Raw genomic sequence first — 11,347 nt, forward strand, 5'->3', positions numbered from 1 at the left:
TTCCTGGGAGCTGATCTCCCAAAATAAGACCCTTATGCTCTCTTGATTAATGACATGTTTTGGTGGTATAGTTTCCTGGGTTAAATATATGTTCTACAGAGATAATGGTGTGGAGGAGGGGAGGGAGGAAGAAAGAGACAGAGAGAGAAATGTCTCAGTGCACTGGCAGAATTTGATAGACATACAAAGACAGACCTCTGGAAGGCCTGCAGCCCGGAGGAAGAGAACCAAGTCACCCTGTTCTAAAATAATGATTTGCTTTTACTAGCAGCCTGTTGCTGAACCAAAATTTCATTTGTAAGATATGCAATGATTCTTGATCAGCGTGACCAATCATGATCCATAACCATAACAACTCTGGATGTAATCTTGGAGATTTCCCTCCCCAACTCTGATATTTCTCCCTTCCTCTTAAAAGAGCTACTGCACAGAATTCCCAGCACGTGCCCGTAGAGTTAGTTTAATGCTATTCGTCTAATTTAGCAAGTTTCCCCATCATGTGGCTCCTCAAATACTGTGTTCAAATAAATGCATTCCATAATATGATTTCCCTTTGTATTCAACCTGTTCTACTCATTCAATTTAGTTCATTTTGTTCAGTTAGTAGGCAAAATCCTTAACCCACAATCCAGCCCCTTTCTGCCAAACAGGAGAAATATAAAAAGCCTCTAAAAGCCCCATACAGGCAACCCCCGCTATTTCCTTCATTTAAAATTGATACCTATTTTCACTGAGCGCTCAGCCAGTTTTGCTATAGCGCTCAATGGAATCAGTGAGGAGAAGGCAGCACAGGCAGGGAGAAGCAGCAGTGGTGGCAGCAGCGAATGGGTGAGTGGCAGTGAGCAGGCAGGGCGTGGGGGAGAGAAGAAACAGTGGCAGCGGCAAGTGCAGGGCCCCCACCTGGGGCGGCAGGACCATCAGTGTCCAGGACCATGTTGGCAGGGGCCCGCACGCAGAGCGAGGCAGCAGGAGTGCCAGTCCCCAGGGTGGCACGTAGGGCTGAAGCAGCTGGTGGGTGGGCAGGGAGAGACAGCGATGGTGAGAAGCAGCAAGTAAGCGTGGGGATGAGCAAGAGCACAGGGCCTGTGCCGATGCCTGAGCCGGCAGAGGAACAGGGCAGGGCAGCAGGAGCATTGGTCTGGGCTGGCACGTGGGGCTGGAGAGGCAACGGCGGTGAGAGGCAACGGTGAGAAGCAGCGTTAACCAATTCTTTCTATTTACATTCATTCCTATGGGGAAATGGATTTTGCTTAGCGTGGTTCTGCTTAACACTCGGTTTTTCTGGAACCAATTAAGAGCACTAAGCAGGGGTTGCCTGTATTTGTAAGACTCTCTTGCAAGCTCCAGAGCACGAGACAGAAAGGACACACCAAGGATGGGTCTCTTTCTATGCAGGTATTCTGGGAAGTACAGCAATTCCTAGGTTGCATCATGGCACTCTCCAGCCTCTAGTGCAGCTCAATATTTGAAAGGGCACAAAAATAGTTTAAATCTCACCCACTACTTCTGCTCATGCAATGGGTGTGGCTTAGATACCAAGGAGAGCCAAGTGCAACTGCATTTATGTATTCTTTTATTCCCCAAAGTTTCACTGGGTGTGGCATTCTAGAATTTGCTGGATGTCTGCATCTAAAATAAAATGAAAGTGCAGGGCTACACCCTGTTACCCCACTAAATGGCCTACACTTTGGTATCCATGGGAAGATTTTGCTTCAGATGTAAAAGGACACTCAAATTTCGTCTCTAGTTAAAATTCTGTCAAAGTGATTTTTTATCAAACATAAGAGAAACAGCAGTTTCCACAGATCTCTTTTTTTTTTTAAATTTAAATGAAAACTCTGGCCTTTAAAAAGAATGTATAACTAAGCATTCCAACAAGAGGAACCTAGAAGTGAAATGGACTGTAAACAGTTTTCATTATCCATATTGAGAAAAATGCAAGATTGAAAAGACAATAGATTGTGACAAGAAAATTGGACTTCACGAAATCCTTTCACTTTTAATAATTTAAGAAGTTATTTGTATATAAATTTCTTAGCATAAGTGAAAGACAAGACTACATGAAGCCAGATTCTCCACTGCTTTGAACCTTGCACAGCCATTCACATCAATACAAGTTGGATAAAAAATATTACCAACTCAAAATGGCACACTTTTATACTATACAAAGTGCAAGGCAATGACTAATCACTTGTAATTTGACAATATTCCATTCTTAAGCCATGTGCACATATGCTTCTCATATGTATGGACCTATCTAAATCGTGGTTTCATGGATTTCGTGGAAACTACGGAAAACAGCATTGTCACGATAGCCACAATCACCGCCAGCACTGGCCGTGACTTCCCGCAAAATGAACAAAAAAAAAGTGGTACTGACACAGACGGAGTGCAGGCATCCTCCATCAATTAGCGGCAATGGGCGGAGCAAAGAAAGTGGTAGTGACATAGACTAAATGAAGGTACTCTCTGCCAATCAGCAGCAAGAGGAGGGGTTGCTGGGCCCCTCCACTAATCAGTGGTGAGGAGGAGTGAGGCCACCGTGAACTGCCTGCAAAATTGGCACTGTGCATCATAAGCAGGCTGCAAAAAAAAAAATTGTCTCACGGCAACTTAGGTAGGTCCCTACTCATATGTGTCCATATTTCCTTCCTGAGACAATATGAGAGTCAGGCATCTACATTTGGATCAACAATTACATGGTTCAATTTCTGTATGCTTTCAATTCAAAGATATTATGTGTAATAAGGGGGGGGTCCCAGGCACCCAAAGAGATCAATGCTTTCCCCTCCCCACCCTCCTTTAGGGCAGTCTGCCCTGCACTCTCCTACCATGCCTTTGATGTGAAAAGGTTACATCAAATCCAGGGGCCTGCCCCATTTGCAGCCCTGGTGTACTGGGCTGATCATACAGCTCTGAACCATCCCTATACCATGTCCCATGCCTTGCAGATGGCATCCCATTCTCCTTACTCCTTCGGCCCTTCATTGGGCTGCACTTGGCTTCTGGCCCACTCTGGCCTCAAGTCCCACTCAATGGGCCTTGACCCCTTGGCCCCTCACTGGGTCACGCTCTGACCCCTTTACTCTCTGTAGGCCTCAGGTCCCTGCCAGTGGACTGTGGCCCCATGCCTTTCCCCTCTAAAGGGTGACCCACAAGGCAGAGGGGGCTAAGGCTTCTCGGCACCCCACCCTCACCTTTCACAGGGGAGGCACAGGTGTGGCATTTCCTGGGGGCTGCCCCGTCGCAGACAGTCCAAGCACACCATCAAGACCCAGCAGAGCAGTTTCAGGTATAACCCGGGATTAGCAGGAACCTCCTCCATCCCCGTAGTTCCTACCCTCACCTCCAGGCATTACCAGAGCTGCAGTCCTCAGGCCAGGTGATGTTACTTCTTCAGCTCCCCAGATGCAACTGCAGGCCCAGTTTTCCAGACCTGGGCTTATACTCTGTCTGCCCAGCCCTCCTCCAATGAGGCGGCCCTCTGCAGTCAGGTGACTACCTAATTGGGCCTGAACCCACCTGCCGGCTACTCCACAGCCTGCCTAATGGTCTTAAAAAGTGGCAGGCACAACCAGTGCACTGCCGCACTATGCATGATGCTTGCAAATGAACTTTGGTTACTATGTGTGTATCATTTACATAGTAACAGTTCTCAATACAATTATGTAATACCTCAGATTTTAGAAAAGCCTACACACAAACACACGCAACTGGTTGGCCCTTTTATCTTTGCAAAATGCATTTTTATTGTTCTTCCCCTTAGTTTTACTAAACACTTTTTAAATATCTTGGCTTTACAATTACTCCTCAAGACCTGTCCATACAGATATTAAATCTTATTCATAAACTGAAATACCTTTAAAAGATCCGTCTGTGTTTAGTCAACCTCTTTATTGTTTTATTTAGAATTCTATTCCACCCTATCCAAAAAGGCTCAGAGCAGCTTACAATTAACAGACAAACAACCCACAGATAGGAAACAACAATGTGTGCACATTTGTTAACTTTACGTTCTAAATTCTATTTGATTCTGATATAACACTCTTGATTCATTTTCATTAAAGTTACCCAATAAATTACTCTATGCTCCTAGCATTGGGGGAACTAATCCTTTCTGGAAAAGAAGCTGCTTTCTGTCCTGCAACAATACAGCCTAGGAGCCCCAGTCTTGGACCAAGGCACCATTATGCTAGGTACTGTGCAGGCAGAGTAAAATGACAGTCCCTACCCCAAGAAGTTCAGGGCCCCAAGGGCCAGATGAAAGGCATGAGGTCAGTCTGCAGGCCAGATATGAAGTGCAGGATTGTGTCATGTGGCCCGCAGAACTGGAATTTGGCAGCAACAATGTTAATTGCTCTGGCTCCTAGAGCCACAGCAACTGCCACCCCCCTCCCTCCCCAATTTCCAGCCCTGCTGCTCTGGATCTGGTCCAAGGATCTCCCCACAGGTCAAGAAATTTGGCAGCAGGACAAGTGATGGCAGCAGTAATTGTTATGCCTGGAGCCACAGCAATTAACACTGCCATCACTCACTATCCTGCCAAATTTCTAGTCCCATAGGATGAATGACAGGACTAGATCTTGATCACCCCCGCTCTAGACTATAACCTAGTGGAATCACACGGGGCTCAGTGAGTAATTCAACTCTGTTTTCATGAAAATTCTTTGTTACTTGCCTCCAAAACACTGTTCCCCTAGGCACTCCCACTGTGGATAAGAAGGGTCCCAAATAATCCTCTACAGGATTACATTTATGGCTTCTTTCTTATACATATTTTTTCCTTAGCTTAAATGGAGTGAAGTACTATTAATAAAGTATTCTGCAATACTTAAGTAGTTATGCAAAGAGATGAGGGTTCCTCCAAATTTTACTTGGGAATTCTTAATTCAAACTAACAAAACAGAGACATTTCAAGAGTGTTTTGAAATCAACTTAGGGGATATAAAGGTTTATTGAACTGAATGTCATTTATGAGAAGACTGTCTTAAAGAACACCCAGGAGCCTGTTCTTCCAATGCTGCAAAATGAGGAAAGAACTAACAAGATGGATCATAGGAAAATAGGGCTGGAAGTAACTACACAAGATCATCCAGTTGATGTTAGCACAGACAGGAGTTAAATCCTCCATGAGCTGATGGAAACACTGATTCCAACATGCATATTTTTGCAATGGATGTTCCACACTAAGGAAAAATGTGTTGGAGGAGAGAGGTAAGTTTAAATCTGGGATACTAACTAGGGTTGGAAAAGTCAGCATCTTTCAGCTGGACCTGTTAGTTCTGCTGCTATGTAGATCCCAGTTAAAGCATAAATAGTAGGGGTGCAAGAAACGGGCCATATTCGATTTGGATTCAGCCCAAATCGAGGGACAGTGATTTGATTCATTGATTCAGATCACTGTTCTGATTCGATTCAGCTGAATCTGAAGATTCAATGCTGATTCGGCCATAGACACAGCTTTAAATGTTTTTTCTACATACCTCGAGGTACCAGGCGCCGCTCATGAACGCTGCAATAGCGGGGGCGAATGGAGCATCCCACAGGAGCACGGGGGGGGTCCCCCACATGCTGGGCAGTGGACCCGGAAGTGGACTGGAACTATTTCCAGTCCACTTCCAGGTCTGCTGCCGAGCGCATGGGAGACCCCCCGGCCTCACCCCTCCCCAGCTCAGCAATCAGCCACAGGGGGGCCCCAGGTGAACCCCCAGACCCAGGAGGCACCAGTCACTGAGCCGGGCCGGGGGGGGGCGAGCGGGCAGGGGAAGGATCCGCCACTGAGTGCACGGGGGCCCTCCCCCAGTGCTCTTGTGGGACACTCCATCTGCCCCAGCATCTCAGCATTCACAAGCCACCTGGTACCTCAAGGTATGTAGAAAAACCATTTAAAGCTGTGTCTCTGTATGAATCATCGAATCTCTCCAAATCAATTCTTCAGAAGGTTCCGATTTGATTTGGAGAGATTAAAGTGTCTCCTCATTCAATTTGGATTTGGAAATTAGGCCACCAAATCAGGCTGAATCTCTACCGAATCAAATCAGTGACCAAAGCTTCGTACAGCTCTAATAAATAGGAGCCTCAGATTATGCCAACAGCCCTGTTTTCTGCTGGAAGACTCAAAACCAACTGTGATGCATTACAAAACTATTGAGTGTTTGATGCACTGCACAGGAATATAAAGGTCTTTCAAAGATTTAAAAAAAATGTGGTGGCCAATATTTTTGAAAAAGGTAACAAAAGGAAAAACAGGAGTTTCACAGATTCATAGATGTTAGGGCCAGAAGAGACCTCGATAGATCATCAAGTCCGACCCCCTGCATAGGCAGGAAAGAGGGCTGGGTTCAGATGAATCCAGCCAGATGCCCATCTAACCTCCTCTTGAAGACCCCCAGGGTAGGGGAGAGCACTACCTCTCTTGGGAGCCCATTCCAGATTTTGGCCATTCTAACTGTGAAGTTCTTCCTAATGTCCAGTCTAAATCTGCTCTCTGCTAGCTTATGGCCATTATTTCTTGTGACCCCCAGGGGCACCTTGGTGAGTAGAGCCTCACCAATTCCCTTCTGTGCCCCCATGATGAATTTACAGGCAGCCACAAGGTCGCCTATCAACCCTCTCTTGCGGAAGCTATAGAAGTCCAGGTGCCCTAGTCTCTCCTCGTAGGGCTTGGCCTACAAGCCCTTAAACATATGAGTGGCCCTTCTCTGGACCCTCTCCAGGTTATCCACATCCCTCTTGAAGTGTTATAAAATAACGATGCAGGCAATGGTTAAAATGACATGCAGGAGAAAAAACAAGCTACAAAAATATGATAGCTAGACACAGGTCACACAGCTGTGACACAAAAGGCAGGGATTATAAACAAGAACCCCAAAATGTAAAGGAATTGAGTATTAAGAAATCTGAAGTATGAGCCAATTACAGTTACATGCTCAGAAAATCTTGTTCTGTACAGTATCTCTTTTTCAGCAAGTTTTGTTTCCTCTTTGATCCCATAACTGAAGTTGGATGTGCAATGTGCAGACCTGTGCCTTTGCAGATATGACTAGGGCTACGACCTATGCCCTGAAATATGATGTATGCAGGCAGCCCCCTGCTTTTACATAGAAACCTTGGGAAGTTGCTTGCATGAATCCAAGCACCAGGCTAGGAGTGCAGGTCTCTGTCCTGGAAAGCATAAAATCCGTCTGGGTACAAGCATCTGTTATCTTACATGTCTAGAAAGTGCCACACTCACCTATGGGTGTAATGTAAGTAGAATAATAATCTTTGCATGAGACATCATTCAATTCTTCTGCCTAATTTGTGACCTGTATTTTAATTCACAAGCATTAATGATTTAGATTCTCTCTTTTTTAAAATTCATAAAGATCTGTCCATGGCCACCTCTGTCAACTTGGTAGTGATCTTATCATCAAGGAAGTCCTACATGAAACAATCGTCAAAATGTGCTAATACTGTACTTAGCTATAATCACCTGCAAGAAATACCACAACTGCAGCAGAAAGCTGGAAACAAAGCAACAACTCAAGGGTATGCCTATAAAACCTCTACCATCAAATGACATCCAGCCACCAGACAGATTTTAAAATGGACATCAAAGGAACATCAGACATTAAAAAAAAAAAATGAAAGGTTCTACTCTATAGTTGTGACTAGGAGGAGGGTGAAAGTAGGAGGGTCCCAGGCAGGTAACAGAATTTTGCACCTGCATCTCTGTTTTACTAACCACCTCATCCAAGCCCGTGCTTTATCTTATGCTTCCTCTAAACGTTACTGGTTAACTGCACAATTACCTGGAAACCAGCTATTCATACAAAGTAGTTACCATGCCATAAAAAGCTCCACCCAACTATAAAGTTAGATCTTGAAAATGCGTACTAACTTTATAGTTGTTTACTACCGAGCTTTAATGTGCACATGTAGTGGGGTCTCCCTTGCAGCTAGGAGCCCCAACAGCTGATGGAGCTCCCAGCCACAGATGTGCACCATGCCCAGCTGAGGCTAGGAGTCCCACAGCTGAGAGGGACACTCAAATCCAGCAGCTACCGACTCTGAGTCCCGGCAGGACAGACACTGGACATCTGGACTCAGCCGAGTCCTGGCAGCCAGCAGCGTGGCGTCTCTTGGGGTGCTTGAAACTCCCAGGGCTGCAGGATCACAGCAGCTGCAATTGCCACAGCGCCGGGGGTTCACACACTCCTGAGGCTATGGAATCACAGTGCCCCCACAGCTGGGTGGCCCTCAACACATGGCATGGCAGGAGGCACAATTGTGCGGATCATGCATTAGATCCAACCATGGCTTTACCTACATAGGCAGATGGGAATTTAGGATTTGGGTGTGGGGGTGCTGGTTGTACTTTTTGGGGTGGCTGGGGGCAGAAGCAGTGACTGAAAACAATTTTAAGGGAGCTACTGCCCCTGGACCTGCCCCAGGGAAGCCTATTTGTCACCCTTTTATCATGTGAGCCCAGCCCACTGAGTGTCTCGTTGGCCTCCCTCATGTGGGGAGACTACAGAAAAAGGGGACAACGGATTTATTGGGACAAATAATAAAACAAAAGGGATGGGAGTGCTGGTCAGAGGTTCAAAACAAGTGTGTGAAGGGGGGTCACCAAGTACTGCCCCAGGGAGGAAGCCCCAGCTCATGGAAATCTGATCTGACCTCTTACCTTGTTCTCCCTCCACCCCATCCTAGACCCCATTCCTGGACCCATCCATGCCCTGTGACCTGCCTAGCTGCCATGTGCTCTGCAGACTGTTTGCATGGGACTGCACCCCAGGAGTGGGAAAGTCACACCCCCGAAGGCAGGAGAGGGAGTTGGCTTGGTGCCAGAACCGTCCCCTAGGCAGTAGAGTTTATCCACACAGACATGATGCAGTGTCCTCTCCCACATCCTCCCTGGGATGCTGGAGGACTGCAACTTGGGCAGCTCATCTGTGGGGAGTGCCCATACATTAATGGAACATGAGTAGATAACAAGGATCAGTGATAAACCTGCCCTGGTGTGGCATAACTTTAAGCCGCCTAAAGTGTGCTTAAAACTAGGTTCAGATGTTAATGTGTGGACAATCCAGGGGTTAATAACTCCAGGAGCCACCTAAAAAGTAGTGGGTAACAAGGCCCTTAGATAAAGAAATGGATAATGATGCGTCTTCAGTCAAGGTCCCATCCTGAAGAAGAAGTGGATAATATTCTTCATTCTCTTATTTATTTCACACACACAGAGCTACAATCAGGTGGCTCACCGGAACAAAAGAAAGTACAGATCTGAACTTATCCACTGTGTTTGCTGGTATTTTTTATCTACTAATAAGTAGATCCCCTTTGTGTAAATCCAGTTTATTTCAGGCCAGGAGTCCCCTATTTATTGAATAAAGGTTGCAGGATCAAGGTATTAGCTGGTACCTCTAAAAAATACCATATTTTACTATTTCACAAAATCTGTTGCTCTATTGATATAACTGTAACAATTCTACCAGAATTCTTATTTTAATGAGACCTCTTTTCCATTAGTAAATCTGTCTTTTAAAATACAAAATTAAGTCTATCTAATCAAGTTTAAAAGCTCAACACTAGATGTTCAGGGTTCTTGCTTTATTCATATAATCATCTCCAAAGCTGTAAATATAAAATCATACAGTAAAGAACACTTGTTATGTTAATGTCATATACCACATATCATGAAACAGATACTTTAAGTTCAAAGTCCTACGCTTCACAATGAGTCTGTGAAGGCTGCTATTTAGAACTGATCTCACTAGTTTACAGCTTCAATATGCAATTCCCAGGTGCATGCACACCCCTTACCAAAACCTCATTTAAAAATACTGCACGTGGCTCATAGATGGGTATTCCTTGGGCAGGCACTTTTCACCCTGGCAAAATGGACTTGCCTACCAAACTGTATCACCGCAATACATTTCTAAAGGACAAATTTAAAAAAAAAAATCAGTTCTCTCTTTTCAAGGTAAAAAAATTATTCCTGCACTTTGCAGGACACCCCACTCAAGTGTTTACCTTGAACACAGGTATTTACTGAAACACGTAGTATAAGCATACAAGGCAGTGGAAGAAGGGGGAAGAAGGGGAACGAGTTACATTTGACAGGCAAAAATCTTCCCTATCACTGAATAAATTTCCTAACCCCAGAGTGAAAGAAGGTCATGGACAAAACCCAATGTTACAGATACTGCGTGGAAGGCTAGAGCTGAGACAGGATCACATTACTCCAGCTTCCCACACACAAGCCAGCACAAAAGCACCCGGCTGCTTACTCTATCCCGTCCTTCTCCATATATTCTAGATGCAAGCCAGCACCAGAAATATCCTCCCTAATAGATTCAAATTTCAGGATTAACACCATTTAAAATTGAGAGAGATGAAAGGTTTAGGAAGGTAATGACATCTACCAGACGGCTAAACAGCGTTGCTCACATTTCCATCCATCTAACACCATAAGGTAAATTAAATCAGTTCAGTTTCTCTGGCAAATCTTCTTCCTTCTCCAGCTACCCTCCCTTAGTGTTTTGAGTGGCGGCTAGCAGGGGGAATGTTGTTCTTTCTCAAGCTGTTACAAATCAGGAGCACAAAACAACTAGCTAAAATAATGCTGAGGATTAGGTATTATTATTATTTAAAAAAATAAAAGATCTCCTTTATCCAACGGCAGGAAACAAGGCTTCTTTCCAAAGGCTCCTGAATCTCTGTTTTATTTCACACGCACAGAGCTACAATCAGGTGGCCCACCAGAACAAAAGAAAGCACGGACTCGAAGCTGCGTGTGTATGTGTCCGTGTGTGCCTCTGTGTCTGTGCGCCTGTTTGTGCGTCTGCGTGTGTCTATTTTTGTGTCCGTGTGCACGCGCGAGAGAGCATCCCTGTGCGCGCAGGAGTGTCTCCGTGCACGACCCTGCATGTGCACGGACGTATGCATTTGCGTGACTGCGCGTGCAGAAGAGTGTCTTTGTCCAGGCACGATTCTGTGTGCGTGTGAGAGTCCATGCACGTGTGCGTGTCTCTGTGCACCCTGCAAGCGTGCACACGCAAGGCTGCGCTATTCCCTGCGCACACGGGACTGTCTCATGCCTGCGTACAGGGGTGTCCCCGTTGCATGCGAGAGGCTCCGTGTGCATGCATGTGAGCGTGTCTACCTACATGTTTGGCTCCGCGTCTGTCCGTGTCTGTGTGCCTGTGTCTCCGCGCGTGTGCGTGTCAGGCTCCACCATCCCCGCTGCCCGCTCCCTGATCCATACCCCCCTTTCCCAGGCAAGCTCGGCAGAGCAGCGCACCCGGACAGCAGCCCCAAGCCCCAGAAGGGGAGCTCCGGCCGACCCCCCCCCGCCCCG

The 11,347-nt window shown here is 46.0% G+C and overlaps 1 protein-coding gene across 1 annotated transcript in view; it reads right to left on the reverse strand.

Annotated features, from left to right (window-relative positions):
- TULP4 (tubby like protein 4) overlaps positions 1 to 3,368 on the reverse strand; it is a 195,555-nt gene extending 192,187 nt beyond the window's left edge. Inside the window, exon 1 of the mRNA XM_025202660.1 lies at positions 3,347 to 3,368. The gene's annotated coding sequence lies outside the window, so the exon portion shown is untranslated. The remainder of the gene's footprint in view (positions 1 to 3,346) is intronic.
- Between the last annotated feature and the right edge of the window lie 7,979 nt (positions 3,369 to 11,347).

Source organism: Alligator sinensis, unplaced genomic scaffold, assembly GCF_000455745.1.
Source record: "Alligator sinensis unplaced genomic scaffold, ASM45574v1 scaffold331_1, whole genome shotgun sequence".
Classification (NCBI taxonomy): Eukaryota; Metazoa; Chordata; order Crocodylia; family Alligatoridae; genus Alligator; species Alligator sinensis.